The 24,806-nt window shown below is 43.7% G+C and overlaps 1 protein-coding gene across 2 annotated transcripts in view; it reads right to left on the reverse strand.

The window, feature by feature from the left end:
* LOC120566216 (ankyrin repeat and protein kinase domain-containing protein 1-like) overlaps positions 1 to 5,821 on the reverse strand; it is a 58,709-nt gene extending 52,888 nt beyond the window's left edge. For both annotated transcript variants that reach the window (XM_039812537.1, XM_039812536.1), the window contains exon 1: positions 5,755 to 5,821. The gene's annotated coding sequence lies outside the window, so the exon portion shown is untranslated. The remainder of the gene's footprint in view (positions 1 to 5,754) is intronic.
* Between the last annotated feature and the right edge of the window lie 18,985 nt (positions 5,822 to 24,806).

Consider the following 24,806-nt stretch of genomic DNA (forward strand, 5'->3'; position numbering starts at 1 on the left):
AATTAATTTTGTTCATAATCTTTGACATATCCAAGCCTCTAATCACCACCAAAGCCCCATTCCCCTATGATTTATTTTATGGAAAATAATTAATGTTCTGTTGGGTTTTTCATAAAAAATAATTGCTTTAAAGAATTAAACTGGCATTTAAAGGGTTAAAATCCTAAAAACCTATTGAATATTTGGTAGTTTTGAGCAATGTAGAAGTTGTTTAAGTGATTTATGAAAGAAAAGCAGAAAAAATATTGATATATGATGATTCAATAACTTGATGATTCAATTTTTTGGACATGTACATTTTTGCCTCGAAGGTGTCCAAAGGGAGTATCTGGCACTATATAAAAAATACTAATGCAATCAAATTAATTTTGTTGCTTATCTTTGACATATCCAAGACTCTAATCCCCACCAAAGCCCCATCTACATATTATTCATTATATGGGGAGAAAAACATTTTTTGTGGTTTTTTTTTTATAAAAAATGAAATACTTCAAATAAATAAACTGGTATTTAAAGGGTTAAAATCCTGAAACTGATTGAATGTTTGGTCAGAGCAGTTGGAGTCCAGGGAAGACTGGAGGACAACCAGGAGAGACTGGTGGCAGCAGGATAGACTGCACTGGGAGAGGCGGGCTAGTAACCCTACCCTCTAGTTTTTTTTTTTTCTAAGAGGAAGACACCCAAAAGCATACTACAAAAAAGAAACACAGAAAACAACCCGAAGGCCCTCCGAGAGGCGGGATGAAAGAAGGGCCAACAAGGACGGACCACACGATAACGAACGCAAGGACATTGGCAAAAAATAAGATTTCAAGGAAGTGCGGGTGCGGATGGGAAAAAACAACAACTTTGAGGGGACTTCACATCCACATGGGAAAGAAGAAGTGTGGTGGTGGTAGCATGATGCAACCTTGCACTGCCCCGGTAAGGGCAGGTCAGACAAATGGGATCCAAGGCCGGGTTGATAACCACAGTGCCAACGGGCCCAATGTTGCAGAGGTAGAGCAGGAGGAAAGGAAGGAGGGGGAAGAAAGGGATGGTGATGAACCCCAAGAAGTGGAACCCAGTAGCACCCCCAAGAGACCCAAGATCGAGTCGAGGCCAAAGAGCCAGGAACCTGAAAAACCCACCGAAGGAACAAGATCAAGTGGCCAAGGGCCAATGAGGCTGAGGAGTGGAGAAAATTAGATGAACATCTGAGTGGGCTGCTGCAAAAGCATGCTCCGTGGGTCAGTGGTAGCCAAGCTAAACCTATTCGGAGAAATCTTGTATGAAGAATGCAGCAACAGGTATGGCCAGGGTGACCATCAGAGAAACCGTGATAAGATCAAAGGGCAGGAGGGAGAAAGAGATCGATGACCTGGTGGCAAGCAGAAGGCAGCTCCATAGCCGGTGGAGGAAGGCAGAGGAGTCTCAGAAGGAGGGCCTAAAAGCCCTCTGGGATGAGATCAGAAGATGCCTTGCTAACCTCCGAGGAGGGCAGAACGAGCGCAGAAGACGGAAAAAAGGAAGGAGAAGGAAAGATCAAGTTTCTTCAAGAATCCATTTCGGCATGCACGCGGCTCCTTGAGGAGAAGACAAGTGGAACCCTGGATATCACCAAAGAAGAACTGCAAGAGCACATCCCGCACTCAGTACAGTGACCCAGAAAGGAACAACCCCTAGGCTCGCCGGCGCTATGTGCCTAGACCCTCAGAACCATCAGCCCTGTTCGATGCATCACCACCCAAGCTCAGCGAGGTCAGGCAGGTGATCCAGCGGACAAGATCTGCTTCAGCACCAGGCCCGAATGGAATACCGTACAAGCTGTATAAGAACTGCCCAGGAGTGCTGAAGCTGCTTTGGACCCTGATGAGAACCACCTGGAATAAGCAGAGCATACCGTCCGAGTGGCAGAGGGCCGTGGCAGTCTCTATTCCCAAACAACAGAACGCCAAGACCATCCAGCAGTTCAGGAGCATAGCCTTACTGAATGTGGAGGGGAAAATCTTTTTCTCTGTGATGGCGAGAAGAATGACAACCTACCTCACGGAGAGCAACTACATAGATACCAGCTGCCAGAAAGCCGGGATTCCAGGTTTCCCTGGCTGTGTAGAGCATGCTTCTATGATTTGGGAACAGATACAGACCACTAAGAGGGAGAAGAAGGATCTGCATGTCATATGCCTGGATCTAGCAAATGCCTATGGTTCAGTGCCACACCTGCTCATTGCCTACGCTTTGGAATTCTTCTTCATCCCAGACAACATCAGGACCATGATCAAGAACTACTTCCAGGACATGCACATGTGCTTTGCACTGAAGAAGGTCATCACTGGCTGGCAACAACTGGAAGTAGGGATCGCAATGGGATGCTCCATTTCCCCCATTCTTTTCGTGGCAGCGTTTGAGGTCATCCTGATCGGGGCAAGGCAGGTGGTGGGTGGGGTCCGGCTGCCTGCAGGCCAGAGGCTCCCGCCCCTAAGGAGCTATATGGACGACATCACCTGCCTGCTACGAACTGCCCCATGCACATCCAGGCTGCTCAAGAGGCTGGATGAGCTTATCACCTGGGCCAGGATGAAGTTCAAGTCACAAAAGTCAAGGAGCCTCTCATTGCGAAAGGGAGAGAGAAATGACAGAGTCACCTTCACCATCAGTGGGGAAGACATCCCCCGCATCGTGGATCAGCCCATCCGAAGCTTGGGAAGACTTTATACATCTGGTCTCTCCGACAAGGATATGGGGAAAATCATCCTCCGACAGCTTTCGGAAGGCCTGTCCAAGATCGACGCAAGCCAGCTACCTGGAAAGTATAAGGTGTGGTGTTATCACTTCACCTTGTACCCAAGGGTGATGTGACCTCTGAAGCTGTGCGAAGTCACCTCATCAGCCGTAAGCCGAATGGAGGCAAAAGCCAACTCCTTCATCCGCAGATGGCTCGGCCTACCACGGTGCTTCTCAGCTGCTGGCCTGTATGGATGGAATTCACTCCAGCTACCCCTGAAATCCATCACCTTGGGCTACAAGCAGGAGAAGGCAAGGCTGGTGATGGAGTTAAGGGACTCCTCCGACAGGGCTGTGGTTGATGCAAACGCCAGAGTTGAGACTGGAAGGAAGTGGAGGGCCAAGGAGGAGGTGCAGAAAGTGATGGGAAGACTGAAACATCAACAAGTCGTGGGCATGGTACAGACAGGGCGGGCAGGCCTCGGATGGAACGATCCACCCATCCTATGGTCAAAGGCAAGCAGGAAGGAGAGGAAGGATCTTGTTGTCGCAGAGGTCACCAGGATTGAGCAGGAGGAGCTCAGAGTGAGGTCTGTGGCACAGGGGCAGCAGGGGCGGTGGACAACTTGGGAGGGTGTCGCGAGCCGAGCAATCAGCTGGGCAGAGTTCTGGAAACTGCCACAGGCTCGGCTCAGTTTCCTTATTAGGGCAACGTACGACACCCTCCCGAGCCCTAAAAACCTCCATCAGTGGCTTGGAACAGAGCAATCCTGTGACCTCTGCGGAACCATCAATGCCTCACTCCAGCATGTTCTGTCAGGCTGTAAAACAGCACTGACACAGGGTCGGCTCAGATGGCGCGCACCCACGCGCGCTCAGGAAGCTGGCAGAGGTGCTGGAGAAAAGACGGCAGGAAGCAAACATCCAGAGACCATCAGAGAGCCGATGCAGGATCCACTTCCTCAGGCAGGGGGAACCTGCAAGGCATACCAGCAAGAGACCACCCGCCAAGCTATTAACATCAGGGGCAGTGTGGAAGATGGAAGTGGATCTGGGTAAGCAGCTCCAGTTCCCACAGGAGATATGCAGCACCACTTTAAGACCTGACGTGGTGCTGTGGTCTGCAGCTGTGAAGTCAGCAATACTGATCGAGCTGACAGTGCCATGGGAGGAGGGTCTGGAAGCAGCCTACGAGAGAAAGAAGGCAAAGTATGCAGATCTGGTCGTGGAGTGCAGAGAAAGTGGATGGAGTGTGAGGCTGTACCCGGTGGAGGTGGGAGCCAGAGGCGTTGTGGGCAGATCAACATTACGTCTGCTCAAGGACCTGGGACTACGTGGAGCCACACTGAGCAGATCCACCAAAGAGCTCTCGGAGGAAGCAGAGAAAGCAAGCCACTGGCTCTGGCTGAAACGACGAGATAAGACTTGGGGAGTAACATCTAAGTAGGTTTTGCTGCAGGGGGTGTCAGGGAGACGTCCCTGTTCACTGCCCCGCCACCAGGAGATGTTCTGGGCTAAGGGGCGAAACGTCAATGAGCGGTGGTCCCCAGCTAAAGACCCTGCAGCAAAACCTTGCGGTAAGCGGTCAGGTTTAGGCCTGCCTCAGGGAAGAGGACGCCCCTGCCATGCATAGTCCACCACAGGCACCGTTGGAGGTGCGACAGGCCAAAAGCCCAGCAGAAAGAACACCTTGCTGTAATGAATGATGGTGGTTTTGATTAGGTTAGAAGTTGTGTCTAAATGGCCTGTAGAGTCTCCATTATTAACATTAAATAACAGAGTTTATACACTCTAAATGGCCTGTAGAGCAGTAGAGCCTCTGTTAATGGGGGACACTGCAGGTGAATAGGAAGAAAAAACATTAACTAATAGATATTACCATGAAACTTCTCCAGTTACTGACATCAAGACAAATATCTTTTGTATTACAAGTTTTCTGGAGTTTTATATTTAAATATGGAAATTAAGCATTATATTGTTAAATATGTGCTAATCTGCATACATTTCCAGAGCAGAAATCTGAACATTGGAAAAAGCCAGATTCAAAATTCTTCTTTTATTTTGTTGACATATTAGAGTCAAAGGTTTTCACAGAGGGGATTTTGGATATCTCCTTTTATCACCACATAAATCAGAATATGGTGTCAACAGCCATAAAAAAAAATCAATTTTCGCTACATTTTTAGGTGTAACATGTTACATAGATTAGGCTATGAATGATATCTGAACAAACCCCTCATCAAAAACCTTCAGAAGTGAAACTGGAAAGGTCGGTGTATGTAACTGCTGCTGAAGTGGAGATTTCTGACTCAGTCTGAGAAAAACCCATTTTGAGAAAACTGCCTTTAAAGCAACACCATGTTACTTTTAGCTGCAGCTGTAGTTCCAATGAGCCAACCTGTAGGGGCACGGTCCCCCTACAGGTTGTCTCAATACACACACACACACACACACACACACACACACACACACACACACACACACACACACACACACACACACACACACACACACACACACACACACACACACGCACACAGAGTGATAAGGTAAAAAATAAAATAACTAACAAATATCAACATGAAACTTCCCTAGTTAATTACTGACATTAAGACATTTTTGTATTAAAAGTTTTCTGAAATGTTTTGTTAAAATATGCAAATGAGGCATTATCTAATGCTAACTTTAACGGAATTTAGGAGAAATTCATGGGTGCAAAAACACAAAGTGTAGTAAAATAAAAACCTACATGTGTATTTTGGATGTTTTTTTCCCCAATAGTCTGAACGGATATATACTATGGAAGTAAAATAGCCCAAAAACTCAAAACTGAAAAATGATGGCTTTGCCTGGGGGGTTTCCCAAGTCAGGCTATCAGCAGACCAGGCCGGCAGATTGGGTGGGGTCTTCCCCTTTTTAAACTTACATTTAACCATAAAACAGTACAACACAGCCAGTTATAACTTTGTATTAACTTTGAGACAATACATATTGAAGGATCACAACCCAGTGTCCAAAGAAAAGAAGAGAATAGTGCAGCAGACCTACCTCAGCATCACAAGATGGTGTAGTGAGGAGAAAACTTCTCTAACTGTTGAAGGGAGGAAAGGGAAGCTTCTTCTTCTCTTCTTTAATAGTGGCTTGCAAACAACTTGTAGGTGCACACCGCCACCTGCTGTAGGTCTTACAGTGATCTTAAATTCTACTCCTCAACCCGGTGTCTTTTCAAAATGTAATTAGTGCCTTCCTGGTGATTCTTCTCTCCTCTCCCTCTCCTTCTGATCCCATCCAGTCCTGTGTGATCCACTCTGAGTCTTTTCATTATTATAGAGAATATTCATTAAGATCTTTCTTAGACAATTTTGACCAATTTATTTTCCCTACATCAATGCTGTTATCCACAGGCAACAACACTGGTAAATTGCCTGTGTTCAACACGATGAGAAAGGGTATATGGTCCAGAGTAGCCAGATCATAACCAATCTTTATCATATCTTACTAGATAAAATCAATCCACTGTCTGAACAAGTCTTCTTTAGCCAGGAACATCTCCTGGACACACAAAATGTCACATCTGTCCATCAATTTGTCCACAACAATACGCCGTGATTTATCAGTTTCACTGTGGCCAACACGCAGCCCACGCACATTATAAGACAGGACACAGATGTTCATATAGGTTAATTCATATCATAGCAGCTACTATGCAGGCTGGCTCTCATGTTGAAGGTGTACCATGGCAGTTCAGTTCACCCCCCACCTCACTACCAAATGCCTTGGGGCCACGGGCCTCATAATAGCGACGAACATAAGTCCCGTCGGGCCAGAGTTTTGGATCGTACATATCAGCAACATTGTTACATTGAGCGGTGATGTGAAATGAGGCATACCTGCTGCGGGCCGACTTGATCTTTCGACACGTCACTGTTCTGTTCTCCAATTTCTCAGATAAATATTCACGTAGCGTGTCTGCATCCAGAGTGGGAGAAAACCTAATGGCAAACACATTCCCCAACTTTGTTTTCACCACTCCAATGTTGTTCTCAGTACCAGTTCCAATTATTCCCACATTCTTCTGCTCACGTTGAGCAGAGCCCACCAGCTCCTTCACCTCTCCGTGTGAGGTGATGGCGATCCCGGTGTCCAGACCCAGGAGACAAGACTTCCCAGTGGGAGACGTTGTTGACTCCTACTGTAGGGGCCTGCAAGCCCCTGCAAAGTCACCGTTTCTGTGTTACTGGACGACCGGGGCTCGGGGCTCCGCGGAACTGGCCAGCTGCTGGCTAGAGTATATTTACAGTTTGAATTTCGTCATGCCATTTATATTACAGCTACCCTAAGGTCTTATAAAGCTAACTGTTGTGTCCGACTTCAATTTAATGCATTTTTGTGAATTTCAGAGGTCTAGGAGGAGGCTAGCTAGTGCTCAGTGATAGAGCTCCATCCAGCCGCAGACTCTATCAATGAGACTCGCGGACAAGAGGCGGTGTGAGTAAGAGATTGTGGGCGCTGACTGCAGGCAGGAAGAGGGGAGCTGCAGGCTCTGGAGCTTTGTCGAAAAAAGTCTCAGAAGTGAATTTAGTGATAAAATAGCAGATGAACAATGTATACAATTTGTGAGATCTGCACAACCTATTCAGAAGACTACCTGACCTCCGGTCAGTGGTGTGGCCTATGTAAATGTTGGGGCGTGACCAGCGGTGGCCTTAAGCATCTGGGGGTTTCAATAACTAATATGGGGCCCTACGCACATAAAGCATAAACATAATAGAGCAGAAAAAGCAAGGATTCCTGTTGGTTTGCATCAGTGGTATATTATTTTATTACGTGCACTTTCAGCTTCATGAACAAGCAGCTCAACATAGAAATAATCCAACCTTATTTGATTAAAACTATATACAATTATACAGCGTTTTACGTTGGAATAAGCCTCGCCCTTTCCCAGGGCAACTTCACTGCTTAATTGATTTGCGCAGTATATTTTCAGCTGTCTGGGCTGACTTAAAAAAAACAGCTCAAACATCCCCTCAACTTGAATTATTTAACAAAAGCAAAGAAGAAAAAGTGTCTGACTGACACTGAACCAAACTTATCATAAATAACGATGGGCTCCGCATTATTTCAGCACCGTGGAAAGATCACCGGGCGGTGGGCGTAGATTTCACCTGAGCCCTTTTTAGAAATCCACCCTTCTGTGTTTGAGTGCTGAGAATGCCCTGATAAGTTAATCTTTGTCCAGCGATTTTTTCACCTCGTGCTCAATAGAAATCTGAGCGAGAGCTGACAGCCGCTCCTGGAGCATTGTTGAACTCAGGTGTGTTTTTATTAGCTTCAAGCGAGAGAAACTCCTCTCTCCGCTCGCTACAGTCACAGGCACTGTCATCATGAGTCAGAGAGCAATGCTGAGGTTTGGATACAGTTCAACTAAACTGTTTCTGTTGATGTAGCTCAGAATCTGCAGGCCAGTGGTTTCTTTTGCTGGCACGGCAGTGACAGCAGCCGAGATCTCACACACAAGGTCCTCAGCGTCCACATCGCCGAGGGTTTTTTCTATATTTACGCAGCTTTCTTTTAGAGTGTAACTTTCCACGGCCCTTTTCATTTCCTCTCTTCTATAAATGAAACCAAACAGACCATGAAATGTCTCCATCAACTTGAAGCGCTCACTAGTTCCTGTGATGGCAGAGTTCACTAGTGGACACTAGTAGACCGGAAAATACGGACGTTTGGACAGTGGCTGTCAGTGTTTGAAGCGACGCAAAAAGCACCCTTCAGCGGAGTGTTTAGATATGACGCTAAAGGAGACTTTTATTATCAAGAACAACGCCAAAGGCACCTGACCAAGCGTCCAGATTTTACATGATGGGAGTGAGAATGTGTTACGTATTCACGACCACGGTCAAAAAACTGTGTCCCTTCTACTCCCGCCACCTCATTAAAAATCACTTCCACCCTACCACCTGTATAGGTGATCAGCCAAAATAGGGTTGAGACACCATATCCGTACCCCTAAACACAAATCACCCGTGACAGAAAGAATGGGCAATATCATGATAAACCATAGTTGTCTTTCGTCGGCTTAATTCACATAAGGCCACCGGCCCGGACAACATCAGTGCCTCTATCCTTAAAACTTACAGTAAGGAGTTAGCCCCAGTGTGGCAACCCATCTTCCAACAGTCCATGGATACACACACTGTCCCCATGGCCTGGAAGACATCGCACATCATCCCCCTACCAAAGAAATCATGCCCCAAGGAGTGCAATGACTTCAGAACTGTGGCATTAACATCTGTATTAATGAAGTCATTGGAAAAAATCATATCCTATGTACTCTCTCAGTCTGTACAGGACATATTAGATCCGTTCCAGTTTGCATACAGGCAACAGCGCGGCACGGAGGATGCTGTTGGCACTCTAATGCATCTGGTTGTAAAACACCTGGACTCTCCGAAAATAAAGCCTTATGCCAGGGTACTGTTCATCGACTTCTCCTCTGCATTCAATACAATAAAACCGGACATATTTTTATCTAAATTGGTTCAAATGGGTACAAACCCATATCTTATTCACTGGTACTGTTCCTTCCTTAGTAACAGGCAACAGCTGGTCAGGGTCAATAACACATATTCCCCCATGGTCACAACCAGCTGTGGTGCCCCACAAGGATGTGTTAGCTCTCCTCTGCTCTTCACACTCTATACCAACGACTGTGTTACTTCTGCACCCAACCACCATATCATCAAATTTTCTGATGATACTGCACTGGTAGCTCTGATGAAGGAGGGGGAGGGGGCCGACCTCTATGTGGAAAAGGTGAATAATCTGGCAAAGTGGTGTGATTTAAATGCCCTCATCCTCAATACACAAAAAACTGAGGAGATTATCTTCGGCATCTCTCATGATTGTCATATTACACCAATAATCATTAACAATCAAACCATAAAACAAAATTCATCCTTCAAATACCTTGGAGTGCTCGTGGACAGTGACCTTTCCTGGACCTATCATGTAGACTATATCTGCAGCAAAGTACAGCAGAGAATCTACTTTTTAAGGAGACTTAGGTCATTCGGAGCGAGCAGCGAAATCCTGTTTCTTTTTTTGTGTCAACAATTCAAAGTATCCTGCAGTATGGAGGCGCAGTGTGGTTTGGGGGCCTCTCAGTCCATCTGAAGGCCAGGATTCTGCGGCTCCTGAGGATTTGTTCCAAATTGGTGGGACGTTCAGTGGAGAACAAGTTCACTGAAAGCCACGTATTGCATACTGTCAGACTGGCTGACAAAATCTCCCAGGACTCCTCCCATGTGTTGCATGGGGAGTACCAACTCCTGCCCTCTGGGAGGCGCTATAGGGTCCCAGACTGCAGAAAGAACAAATATAAACACTCATTTGTTCCTCTGTCAATATCTCTTTTGAATCAACACAGGAAAGCAAATAAGTGATAGTTCCCCCCCCCCAATTTTTTATCTCACCATTTTTACCTTGTCTATATATGTATGGTTATTTATGACCACTCTTGCAGGGCAGCCCCCCCCCCCCTCATATTAATTAAGTATCTATGTTTTATTGATGTCTCTATGTTTATAGCTTTTGTTTTTAGGTTGTTGTGTGGTGATTGTTGGAGCTTGTATTGCAAGACAAATTTCCGTGTATACGGACAATAAAGTTCTATCTTTCTATCTAAAGTTAATTAAACTAACAAAATATGAAATAACATAAAATAGCACAAATAGCTCCAACATCCCAACTCTATTTGATGTTGGCTCCGTGCTTATTATTGTAATTGTCTGACACTGCCGACAATTAGGGGCCGGGATGTTGGAGCCATTTAAGCTATTTTATGTTATTTCATATTTTGTTAGTATAATTAACTATGGTTTATTATGATATTGCCTGGTTCTGTCTGTCATGGGTGTTGATTAGGGTTAAGTTAGGGTACGGATATGGTGTCTCAGCTCCGCCTATTTTGGCTGATCACCTATACAGGTGGTAGGGTGGAAGTGATTTGTATCAGAATGAACTTTGAACATAATAAACATTTAAGTTTTTTACAAGTCTGCGGTGCATGTCTGAGACTATCTCTACTCCTGACATAGTGGCTCCGAGCAATCAGTGAGACAAATGTGAACCAAAGTGAAGCCTCATCCTCCACCAACATTCAAACCACAGGACAGGAAGTTGTTTCCTCCTACAGAGAACACAGAGACACTGAGGAACCATATGACCCAAACGCAAACGCAAACCCAGGGGATAGAGGCTGAGTGAATCTGGTGTTGAAGGTGTGGAGGTGGATCAGTGAGTCAGAGGAGACTGTAGAAGGACAGAGAGACAGCAGGATAGTCCACATACACTCCTACTCTGTTAGAGACAGAGGAGGAGGAGATGGGTGTTCCTTTCTTATTGTGACAGACAGAGTAACCATCATCATAGCACCTCAGTCTCCAGGACTGATCGTTATCATCAGTCATCACTGTTTCCTCTCCTCCTGATTCCTCACTAACTCACTGCTATAGAAACCCCTCCTCTCCTCTCAACCTCCCAGTAACAGCGACCAGTCAGACCATCTCTACACAGCAGCTGACGACAGTAGTCAAACCTTTCTGGATGATCAGGATATGGCTGATTCTCCTCCACTAATATCACCTTCCTGTTGTTGTCAGTCAGTTTGAGGTTTGTGTTCACTGTGTTTGTGTCCAGTGTGAGTTTACAGGAATCTGACGGAGAGAACAAGACACATCACAGCAGCAGTTAATAATAACACCATTAGTTCAACTTTATTTAAAACGCCCATATTATGCTCATTTTCAGGTTCATAATTTTATTTTAAGATTGTACCAGAATAGGTTTACATGGTTTAACTTTCAAAAAACACCATATTTATGTTGTACTGCACAGCTCTCTCTCACTGCTGCAGATCCTCTTTTCACCTGGTCTCAGTTTCAGTTATAGAGTGAGACCTCTTTTCTTCTTCTTCTTCTGTACTATCTTTGATTGCACTCGCACATGCTCAGTAGCTCAGATCGTAGATCATGTCAGCTAGCTCCATAGACAGTAAAAGAAAGGTTGTTTCTTCAACTTCGGTCAGTTACAAGGCAGGATTAGCTGGGAGACTTCTTCTAAATGAGGGCGCACATGTCAGTAGTTCTTTTGTAGATTATGGTGAACTTGTGTGTGTTGTAGCAGTCCTTAGCATGCTAAGGCTAGCATGCTAACACTAGCACGCTAACTTTAGCATGCTAACACTAGCAAGCTAACACTAGCATGCTAACGGTTGCGGTTAGCCAGCTCGTCTCGGCTAGTGATGTAAAAGGCTGTGCCGATTTTGACCAGCTCACCAGGAGACTGAAGGCAGGACACATTCAGAAACCGTATCTCAGTCAGAACACCATGGATGGGTTTTTCCAAGTTTGTATGCATGTGGAAGCACCAGAGACACAAAATAACACCCCAAATCCCAGAAAAAGTGATTTTTTTCATAACATGGGCACTTTAATATTTAATAACTGGTTTATAAAGCATTAAATAACAATGTTTAGATTATAAATAAAACCTATAGTTTAAAAACTTTATTAACCGTTAAGTTATTATAACCATCAGATACAACTTTATAATAAGCATCCAAATAATGTTTATTGATACAATTTAGTCATCATTTGCAAATACTTAAATATATAAAATATATAAATATTATGATGTGAGCAACAATTAACTGTTAAAATAATATAAATTACAGCATAACTAATAATTAGTAAACATCAATTATGAGTTTGTTGTTAGTTAACAGTAAAATAACAATTAACTTAAGTTAAAGTAACTATTAATTTATCTCCACTATATTTCAGCATTTACATAGACTGCCTATTCAAATATATTACATTAAAACTGATTCAACACCACTAACTAGATCATAATTTGTACTAACTCTTCTTGTTTTGTTTGGCTCTACACTACATCTCAGCAGACTGTCAATTCATGTATATTGTGTTATTGGTAACACTTTACTTGACAGTACCGACATAATACCATGACATGACACTGTCATAACTATGACATGACACTGACATGAATGTGTCATAAACCTTATAAAGAAGTCATAAACATTTATGACTTCTGTCATTCAGTGTCATTCGCTTTTTGTCATGACACGTTGACATTGTTTGGCTTGTCTTGATTATGACAACTTGACATTAATCAAAGTGATATTACCAGCAGTTGTCTTAGTCATGACAACTTGACATTAAATTTGTCTTGATTATGACACTTTGACATTAATCAAAGTGATATTACCAGAAGTTTTCTTGGTCATGACAACTTGACATTAAATTTGTCTTGATTATGACACTTTTACATTAATCAAAGTGATATTACCAGAAGTTTTCTTGGTCATGACAACTTGACATTAAATTTGTCTTGATTATGACACTTTGACATTAATCAAAGTGATATTACCAGAAGTTTTCTTGGTCATGACAACTTGACATTAAATTTGTCTTGATTATGACACTTTGACATTAATCAAAGTGATATTACCAGAAGTTTTCTTGGTCATGACAACTTGACATTAAATGTGTCTTGATTATGACACTTTGACATTAATCAAAGTGTCATTACCAGAAGTTGTCTTGGTCATGACAAGTTGACATTAAATCAGTTTGGGATGTCTTTGTAATGAAAACTTGAAATTAACCAGGATGACATTACCAGAGGATGTCTTTGTCATGACAACGTGACATAAACAGAAATTCACCTCTTTTTGTATTCATGACATGATGACCTAATGATTATTATAATTAGATCTGCAAGATTAGAGACCAATTCTATCACTTTTTCAGATAGATGTCTGACAGGAAATTTCACAAAACTGGGTGTCATGACACTGTTATGACAGTGTAACTAATAAATATTTTGACCTCAAGTAGTGGTACCAATTGTATTTGTCATTAAGATATCATTGATAGGTAACATTTTTATTTTTCATTAAGATATCATAGATAAGACTTGCTGTCATTACCACATTATGACAGTGTAACAATTACATTCTTTGATCTCAAGTAAAGTGGTACCAATTGTATTTGTCATTAAGATATCATAGATAAGACTTGCTGTCATTACCACATTATGACAGTGTAACAAATACATTCTTTGACCTCATGTAAAGTGGTATTAATATAAACAGAAATATGGCATACACTTTACTTGAGGTCAAAGAATGTATTCTTTACACTGTCATAATGTGGTAATGACAGCAAGTCTTATCAATGATATCTTAATTAAAAATACAATTGGTACCACTTTACTTGAAGTCAAAATATGTATTAGTTACACTGTCATAATGTTGTCATGACAACAAGTCTTATCCATGATATCTTAATGACAAATACAATTGGTACCACTACTTGAGGTCAAAATATTTATTAGTTACACTGTCATAACAGTGTTATGACACCCAGTTTTATGACATTTCCTGTGAAAAAGTGCTAGAATTTAGTTAGGTGTGTAATTTTCTAGTGTGTTTTTGTTTGGTGTATGCCTTGGTTGTGGCGTTTTTGTGATGAGGCCTTCCTGTTTTTCTCGTTTTTTGTGATTACTAGTTGCCTATTTTTAGCTTGTTGTTGACCCAACATGGGACAAGTTGGATGCATGCACTAAGGAGAATTTGAAATGAGTTGCCGACAGATTTGAGATTGTTATCAGTAAACATGGCAAGAAGCAGGTGATTAGGGATCAGCTTGGGTCTGCTTTGTTAGAGCAGGGGGTGCTGTCAGCTGTTGGGGGCGGGGTTACGTCTCCCAAAGTTGAGGATTCATTCTCTGATCCGGTGAAATTAAAGGAGCTTGAATTGGAGTTGTGTCGGTAGGATGTTAAGGAAAAGGAAATCGATTGTAATCTTCAGGTATGGATGTTGGAGGAGGAGACAAAGCGTGGTGTGTGTTTGAAAGAATTGGAAGTTAATGCGTCGGGGTCTCAACAAGTGCCGCATATGTCATCTGGACGATCAGCTGTTTTGACGTGAGTAAATGCATTTGTCTTGTTCCAGCGTTTCGCGAGGATGATGTCGATAAGTATTTTACTCTTTTTGAGCGTGTAGCGACAACTTTAAAGTGGCCTGTAAATGTGTGGACACTGTTATTGCAGTGTGTACTTACTGGTAACGCTCAGGAGGTTTTCAGCAGGTTAAAGCTGGTATTTTGAGGGCATATGAGCTTGTGCCGGAGGCTTATCCCCAGAAGTTTCGCGGGTATAGGAAGCCGGAGTCTGTAACGTATGTGGAGTTTGCTCGCGAAAAGGAGTCGTTATTTGATTGATGGTGTGCAACGCAAGGAGTGAAAACTTTAGGTGATCTTAGAGCTTTGATGCTAATAGAGGAATTTAAGAACTGCTTGCCGGAGAAAGTCATAATTTATTTGAATGAGCAGAAACCTGTAAAGTTGTCTGATGCTGCCGCTCTTGCTGATGACTATGTTCTCACTCATAAATCTGTGTTTGGTGAGAGATATGTTGCACAAAATCGGGCTAGTGATGACTGGTTTAGAGGAGGTCCAGGTGTTCCTGGTTTTCCGTCTACAATTCTGTCCAATAGGCCTTGTGCAGATGGGAAGCTTAGGGAGGGTTGGGGAAGGAGAGCCCAGTGTGTTTCTATTGTAAGGAGCGGGGACATATAGTTGCAGATTGTAATGTTTTGCATTTAGAGAGCCGGTTTGTTAAGCCGGTTGTTTTTGTCAGCACATCTGGTCCTGTGTCGGAATCAGCTTGACCTTTTTGCTCCATTTCTTATGGAGGGTTTTGTGTCCTTAACTGAGCATGGTGAAAAAGTTCTAGTAACTATTCTGAGAGACACAGCGGTGTCACAATCGTTCATTTTGAGTGATGTGTTGTCTCTCTCTGATCACTCTGCTGTGCAATCTGACGTTCTGGTGCAGGGTTTTGGCATGCAGTATCTGGGGGTGCCTTTGCATACTGTGTTCCTTGAGTCAGATTTGATGACGGGTCCAGTGGTTGTGGGGGTTCGCCCCTGTTTTCCAGTTGAGGGGATAGATTTTATTCTGGGAAATGATTTGGCCGGGGGTAAGGTGCTGGTTAAGCCTGAAGTGACCGCTGTTTCTATGTTACCTGAGTCTACAGATCTGGCTCGAAATGATCCTGGTGTGTGTTCTGCCAATGCAGTAACCTGTGCCATGTCAATGCCTCAAGTTAGAGGTGAAGATAGTATTAATGTTTCTGACTGTTTTATTTCCACTGGGGAGTCGGACCTATGTTTTCCGCTTCTGTCTGTTTGCCTATCATCTGTTGCGGGAGAGGGTGGTGAAGTCAGTGGAGTGAGCATTGATGATGTGCCTATGGCCTGTGAACAGCTGTGTGAACCTTTTGAACGGGTAATTGTTGGCTGTGTTGGTCCTCTCCCTTGTAGCAAGTCAGGTAATACATATTTGTTAACTATCATGTGTGCAAGAACGCATTTCCCAGAAGCTATACCCATACCTAACCTAACCGCTCCAATTGTGATGCAAGCATTGGTCAAGTTTTTCTCTGTGTTTGGGTTGCCTAAGGATGTTCAGATTGACAAGGGTTCAAACCTCATGTTACCGTACTTGGTTCGGTTTCTCAAGCAGCTGAAAATAGGTCACGTTCACTCAAGTGTGTACCACCCTGAGTTGCAGGACAGACTGGGACGGTTTTATCAGATAGTCAAGTCAATGTTAAACTGCTTACAGTTTAAACAACACTGGGATGATGGCGTTCATTTGATGCTGTTTACAGCAAGAGACGCTGTTCAGGGTTCCTCTCAGATGGGTTTCATTCATTCTGTGGGTGGCCCGTTAAAAGAGAAAAGGTTGTGAGTAGCTGAGCTACAGCATTTGCTGGACTATGCGTGTTTTTTTTACTTCACGCTGCATGGGATTTGTGAGTTAGAAAAGGTTCAGACAGTAGGTTAAGTGACTGTGATTATCTTATTGTTAGCCTACTCCAAACTGGAATCGCATATGAATAGACTGTAAATCTTGTAGGCCTAAATGTCTGATAAATGACCCGTTTTACATTGTCTTGTAGAATGAAATGTGAAAAAAGCATTAATTGGAGCTGATGCACTGTCACAGTTGTAATCATGTTGTGTTGTTGGTGATATTTATTTTTCTTTCTTATACAGTAAAAAAAAAAAATAGTCACTAATTTAGGGTGGGGGTGTTACATGCTCCCTGCCCTGCTCTCTCTTTCCTTTCATTATCTCAGGTGTGCCTGATTGCTGATTGAGGGTGGCCCCGCCCCTGGATATAAGAGGATGGGAGACAGAGATCCCACACAGAGACTGAAGCACTGATCACCGTTGTTTTTTGGTTACTTTCTTTTGTGTTTCATTGCTTTGAGGATGGAGGTCTGGTAGTCTAGTTTTCGCGGCTTTGTTTTGTTATTAGTTAGTTTACTCTTTGGTTAGGGGGGGGAGTTTTGGGTCCGACGGTCCTTGATGGGTTGGCCTAGGCTTCTTCTCTTCTTTTGTTCATTTTGGCCAGATCTCCAGACTCCCATAGTTTTGGTTTAATTAATTGTAGTTAATTTGTGAATAAACTTTGATTTACTATTACTACCCTCGGGTTTGGTGTTATTAGATGTTGATGGTCACATTTTAAATAGTGTTTGTTTGTTGTGGCCGTAACAGTCTCTAATCTTGCACATCTAATCATAACAATCATTAGGTCAAAATGTCATGAATACAAAAAGAGGTGAATTTCTGTTTATGTCAAGTTGTCATGACAAAGACATCCTCTGGTAATGTCACCCTGGTTAATGTCAAGTTGTCATTACAAAGACATCCCAAACTGATTTAATGTCAACTTGTCATGACCAAGACAACTTCTGGTAATGACACTTTGATTAATGTCAGTGTCATAATCAAGACAAATTTAATGTCAAGTTGTCATGACCAAGACAACTTCTGGTAATATCACTTTGATTAATGTAAAGTTGTCATAATCAAGACAAGCCAAACAATGTCAACTTGTCATGACAAAAACCGAATGACACTTAATGACAGAAGTCATAAACATTTATGACTTGTTTATAAGGTTTATGACACATTCATGACAGTGTCATGTCATAGTTATGACAGTGTCATGTCATGGTTATGTCGGTACAGTCAAGTAAAGTGTTACCATGTTATTACTATATCCCTTTCGCATATCCTTCGTCTTACTTACACCTCACCTTGCACCGGCATTGTTATTGCCTACTTAATCCGCACTTTATGTAGCCTATTGTATTTCGTTTTCCTGTATTGTATTGAATGTGAAACTGTATGTTGTCTTGCATGCTTAGGCTTTTCTTGGCCAGGTCGCCGTTGCAAATGAGAACCTGTTCTCAACAGCCTACCTAGTTAAATAAAGGTTAAATAAAATAAAAATAAAAAAATGTAACCCAAAACACAGCAGCAGTTTATCATCAGACACATCTGAAGGTTTTATTTTGTGCTTGTGTGCTGATGTTCATTTATATAAAGTTTAATAATGATGCATGTTGTCAGTAATGTTCTAATGAATACAAACTATCATCTGTGTATTTAAAGAGAAACTAACACACTTACATTTCATCAGATCACGTCTCTGCACCCTGGAGGAAGAAACACAGTCAGAATGATTTTCTATCCAACATGAGTCCTAACTGCTGTTAGACATGATGCACAGTTCCTCAGTTTGTCAGAGAGACAGAGAAACTCATTGTTAACAGCGCATTACGTGGTGGTGGCACGGAATGTGTGAAAAATCTGTGTGGCCACTACGGAAAACAATGCCAATGTAAAGTCAATGAGAAGATGACGTAGCATTAAGAGCGACTACGGTAGCGAGTAATATGTAAAACGAAATTCCGCATAACAAGGTTGGATGGGGGGTGGATGGGTCAAACACAGGACTTTCACCCAGGAGACCGGTGATCGTGTCCCGCATGTCAAGTTTCCTAAAGTCGCTTTCTTCTTTTCCAGACCGTTCTTCCTGTGTGTCACGGAACCGTAAGCCCACCCACAACCTTTTCCTTAACTTAAGGTGTTTATTTAACGGAATTCTTCCATGGGCCCATCACGGAATGTTTTGTGATTCCGTGAAACTGCCACAGATTTTGAGTTAAGGGACCGTGTTCATTTCACTCTCAAACTCCTGGGTTATTTCTTCAACCCAGTTTCTGGGTTATTTGTGTTGGGTTAAAATTGTGGGTAATTTTTTCAGAGAGTAACCATTTTCTGAGTTACAGGGATAATATTTTGACCCAAATCCTGGGTTGTTTGGGTTGCTGGGTTATTTTTCAAAGAGTAACCCATGTTCTGGGATATAGGGTTCTCTCTCTCTCTCTCTCTCTCTCTCTCTCTCTCTCTCTCTATATATATATATATATATATATATATATATATATATAAAATGTATTTTTTGTTGGAGGGGCGTATTGGATGGAGTTATTATATTATCATGTCAACATAGTTTATAATATGAACAATCACACTTGTGTGTTGTGTACATTATGATAAAACAGTATCACCAGTATATTGGAGGCGCGGGACTGTTGATACAACGTATGTGCATATCGTCATTTCAGAGCAAAGGAACTACTCATCCCATAAACCACCGTACACTAGATGAGTAACTTAGTATTTGAAGTAATGCAGGAAGTGTGCATTTAGTTTCCATGCTTATTGTGTTTCCACAACATTAGTGAGTAAATCTACTGAAATGGCCACCACACCATAACAGAGGAGTGGGATGCGTCAGAGGCCCGTTCCAGGTAGGAGGTTTAACAAACTCTGAGTCTAACCTTCTAACCCTAACCCTCTCGTGTAGGGTGGTCTGCTCTGGCCACACGGAGGCTTTGTCATTGGTACACATTTATATATAAGGCTATTCTTGGTGTGCTTCCATCCTATTTATGTTCACTTCTTATGAAAAAAAGTGCTGGTCATTATTCTCTCCGTTCTCAGGCTGTTGTCTTGCTTTCTGTCCCACATGTCAGTACTGAGCTGGGTAAAAAGGCCTTTGTTTATTCTGCTCCCTTTACATGGAATTTGCTGCAGAACAACTTAAAACTTAGTAAATTGATTCCTTTGAGTGTTTTTAAGTTAAGAATGAGGTGTTTTGAGTTGAACTCCCTCACATGTCAATGTTTTTAATTGAGATTTCATTGTAAGTGCATAATTGGCTTTCAAATTGTTTCCATTACAGCCCATGGGCCCACCACCTGTGGGAGGAACCGCTGGGGTCGGGTGCGCTGCCACATGGGTGGCAGTGAAGGTCAGGGGCCTCGACGGACCAGACCCGGGCAGCAGACGCTGGCTCTGGGGACGTGGAACGTCACCTCTCTGTGGGGGAAGGAGCCGGAACTGGTGCGGGAGGTGGAGCGCTACCGGTTAGATCTGGTGGGGCTTACCTCTACGCACAGTCTCGGTTCTGGAACTGTACTCCTGGATAGGGGTTGGACTCTTTTCTTCTCCGGAGTTGCTCAGGGTGTGCGGCGCCGGGCGGGTGTGGGGATACTAACAAGCCCCCGGCTGAGCGCCGCTGCGTTGGAGTTTACCCCGGTGGGCCGAGGAGGTTCGCCTCCCTCGCCTGCGGGTTGTGGGGGAAAACTCTGACTGTTGTTTGTGCATATGCACCAAACAGGAGTTCGAGTATCGGCCTTCTTGGAGACCTTGAGTGGAGTCCTGCATGGGGCGCCAGTGGGGGAATCCATTGTTCTGCTGGGGGACTTCAACGCACACGTGGGCAATGATGGAGACACCTGGAGAGGCGTGATTGGGAGGAACGGCCTCCCTGATCTAAACCAGAGTGGTTGTTTGTTGTTGGACTTCTGTGCTAGTCATGGATTGTCTATAACGAACACCATGTTCGAACATAGGGATGCTCATAAGTGTACCTGGTACCAGAGCACCCTAGGCCGAAGGTCAATGATCGATTTTATAATCGTTTCATCTGATCTGAGGCCGTATGTTTTGGACACTCGGGTGAAGAGAGGGGCAGAGCTGTCAACCGATCACCATCTGGTGGTGAGTTGGGTCAGGGGGTGGGGGAAGACTCTGGACAGACCTGGTAAGCCCAAACGTGTAGTGCGGGTAAATTGGGAACGTCTGGAGGAGGCCCCTGTCCAACGGACTTTCAACTCGCACCTCCGGCGGAGCTTTTCGTGCATCCCTGTGGAGGCTGGGGGCATTGAACCAGAGTGGACAATGTTCAAAGTTTCCATTGCTGAAGCTGCGGCGAGGAGCTGTGGTCTTAGGGTCTTAGGTGCCTCAAGGGGCGGTAACCCACGAACACCGTGGTGGACACCGGTGGTCAGGGAAGCCGTCCGACTGAAGAAGGAGTCTTTCCGGGATATGTTATCCCAGAGGACTCCGGAGGCAGTTGCAGGGTACCGAAGGGCCCGAAGGGCTGCAGCCTCTGCCGTGAAAGAGGCAAAGCAGCGGGTGTGGGAGAAGTTTGGAGAAGACATGGAGAAGGACTTTCGGTCGGCACCAAAGTGCTTCTGGAAAACTGTTCGCCACCTCAGGAGGCGGGGAACCATCCAAGCTGTGTACAGTAAGGATGGGACACTGTTGACCTCAACTGAGGAGGTAATAGGGCGGTGGAAGGAGCATTTTGAGGAACTCCTGAATCCGACTAATACGCCCTCTATGTTAGAGGCAGAGCTGGAGGATGACGGGGGATTGTCGTCGATTTCCCGGAAGTCACTGATGTAGTCAAACAACTCCACAGTGGCAAAGCCCCGGGGATTGATGAGATCCGTCCAGAAATGCTCAAGGCTCTGGGTGTGGAGGGGCTGTCCTGGTTGACACGTCTCTTCAACATTGCGTGGAAGTCTGGAACAGTGCCAAAGGAGTGGCAGACTGGGGTGGTGGTTCCCCTTTTTAAAAAGGGGGACCAGAGGGTGTGTGCCAATTACAGGGGTATCACACTTCTCAGCCTCCCTGGTAAAGTCTACTCCAAGGTGCTGGAAAGGAGGGTTCGGCCGATAGTCGAACCTCAGGTTGAGGAGGAACAATGCGGATTCCGTTCTGGTCGTGGAACAACGGACCAGCTCTTCACTCTCGCAAGGATCCTGGAGGGGGCCTGGGAGTATGCCCAACCGGTCTACATGTGTTTTGTGGATTTGGAGAAGCGTATGACCGGGTCCCCCGGGAGATACTGTGGGAGGTGCTGCGGGAGTATAGGGTGAGGGGTTCTATCTCAGGGCCATCCAATCTCTGTAACGACCAAAGTGAGAGCTGTGTCCGGGTTCTCGCAGTAAGTCGGACTCGTTTCAGGTGAGGGTTGGCCTCCGCCAGGGGGCCCGCTTTGTCACCAATCCTGTTTGTAATATTTATGGACAGGATATCGAGTGGATTGGGGTGGGGAGGGGTTGCGGTTCGGTGGGCTGGGGATCTCATCGCTGCTTTTTGCAGATGATGTGGTCCTGATGGCATCATCGGCCTGCGACCTTCAGCACTCACTGGATCGGTTCGCAGCCGAGTGTGAAGCGGTTGGGATGAGGAACAGCACCTCTAAATCGGAGGCCATGGTTCTCAGCAGGAAACCGATGGAATGCCTACTCCAGGTAGGGAATGAGTCCTTACCCCAAGTGAAGGAGTTCAAGTACCTTGGGGTTTTGTTCGCGAGTGAGGGGACAATGGAGCGGGAGATTGGTCGGAGAATCGGCGCAGCGGGTGCGGTATTACATTCCATATATATATATATATATATATATCCCCCTTATGTTGTCCTTCGGGTCCCAGTGACCCAAAGGACAAAACAAGGGTTATGTACTTTTGTTTACTTTGTTGAGAATTGCTCTCTAAACCCTGTCTCTTGTAAAGTAAGTAAGTAAAGTTTATTTCTAGAGCACATTTAAACACAGTTTAAGCTGACCAAAATGCTGTACAAACAAACACTATAAAGGTGCTGTTTTAACTCTTGTGTTGTCCTTTGGGTCACCAAGACCCGAAGGGACCGCACAAGGGTTAAATATATATATATATATATATATATATATATATATATATATATATATATATATATATATATATATATATATAAAAACATGCATTTCGTTAAAAAAGCAAGACAGCGGCTGCTGCTGCAAAGGAGAGAGAATTGGTGTGGGAGAAAATTGCTGCTCGAGTCAATGCGTACGCATTAACAGTGTATTAATTTCATATTTAATCACAGTTAACTTATAATATTAGGCTACTGGTGAAAACTGGAATTGTAGGCTACACCTATAATTTTATTCAGGTCATTTTATTCACTGTGATAAAAAATACCTCTCAAATCAGTTATGTAGAAATGAAAAAACATCTATAGTCGGGACTCAATATCATCTCCCGACATAAACTCTCTGTGAATTAATACAGCTTTTTCATCAACGGGATCGTCGACAAAAGGACATGACATGTTTGAGAAAAAAAAACATTTTATAGTCCGCCTAACATAAACCAATACGTTTTTTTATTCATGCAGATAACAAACTGCATTAAAATGCGCCTGATACAGACTGAATGAATGAATGAGGAAATGAGTTTCCCCTCCCTCTGAGAGGGAGGAGACTGAGAGAAACTCTAGGTTTTTTTCCCCCGTTTATCTCAGTCTCCTCCCTCTCAGTGGGAGGAGACTGAGAGAAACTCAAGGTTTCTTGAAGAAAACCTGCTCCCGACCAGGTTAGGTTCACAGGCTCAGTTACCATAGTAACTGACTCCGGGGTTAAGTTACCTCTCTTTCTGGAACGGAAAACCCAGGGTTTCCCTCATCTCAGGGTTAACCAACTCAGAGTTTTCACTAAACCTGCTTTCTGGAACGGGCCCCAGATGAGAATGCAGAGGTTGTCACGTTTTCAGCAGGTGGACCCAAATGCAAAACTCTTCCAGTCAGGAGTGCAGAACAAACACACTTTATTGTGTCAAAACAACTACAAACTCATAACTACAGAGAGAGACAAACTGACAAGAGACAAAGGAACACAGGGGTGTAGAAATACACAGACCAATAAACAGAAAGACAGGGGATTGGACAAGACAGTAACGAGCAACAGGTGAGAGTGGAAACGGAGGGAAACTAACGAGACAATTGGGAACAGGTGAGAACAGAACTGGAGGGAAACTAACAAGAGAGGAAGTGCAGACCATATACAGGGAAGGGCGGAGAGAAAGACAGATGACAGACAGGTAACAAACAGAACACAGCAACAAGCACAGATAACAAAATACACAAAAAGGCCACAAGAGTGGCACAAAGGCAAGCAGTCTCAGCCGGATCCTGACAGTGGTTTAGTCACATATTTCATGGCTGTAAAAAAAAACAAAACATTGTCCATCTGTATGTCTTTGCCAAATGCAAACCAGTACAATAAATCATTGGGCAGGGTCATCCCTTTTTTCCGTATCATTTTGGAGGAGTTAGTTAGGTTATTTGTGACCCAACTCCTGGGTTAGAAAGGGCCCATGACCAACTAAGTTCTGGGTTATTTCAACCCAGAAAATGGGGTTGTTCTTATGACCCAAAAGTTGGGTTATATTAACTACAATGTTGGGTTATTTTAACCCAACATTTGGGTCAGGTATTTAACCCAGAAGTTGGGTCAAAAAGAGTAACCCAATTTTCTGGGTTGAAATAACCCAGAAATTATTAAATCCCTTTTTAATCCAGGATTATTTTTGACCCAGGAATTTTTGGTGTATTCATGTAATTCTGTGAGATCAGATTGAACACTCAGAGGCTCACTATGGATTAATCCTCTGGGGAATAAATGTCAGAACAAGATATTATCTCAACACATTTAGTAGTTGTTGAGATATTTCAGACTGGAACAAAGCGGTGGACCAACATAACTATCCTTAGAGTCATGCTGCTAACAGGACTAAAATGAGAATGATTTTCTGATGTTTCCATTGAAAACTTCTGTATGTGTTTCCTAACTCAGGCCTACTTTCTCCTCTGAACAGAAATAAGAAGTTCTTCAGATGAAGGAAGAATTAGAGGCACCTGCAGAGTTTGAGCTTTTGTTGTATGTTCATGCCTGAGAGGGTCCACTGTCTGTTGTGGACGAGCAAGCAGATTCAATCCTCTCCGGGGCTGTAGGATAACATCCACTAAAAGATG

The sequence above is a fragment of the Perca fluviatilis genome, chromosome 1, assembly GCF_010015445.1.
Source record: "Perca fluviatilis chromosome 1, GENO_Pfluv_1.0, whole genome shotgun sequence".
Classification (NCBI taxonomy): domain Eukaryota; kingdom Metazoa; phylum Chordata; class Actinopteri; order Perciformes; family Percidae; genus Perca; species Perca fluviatilis.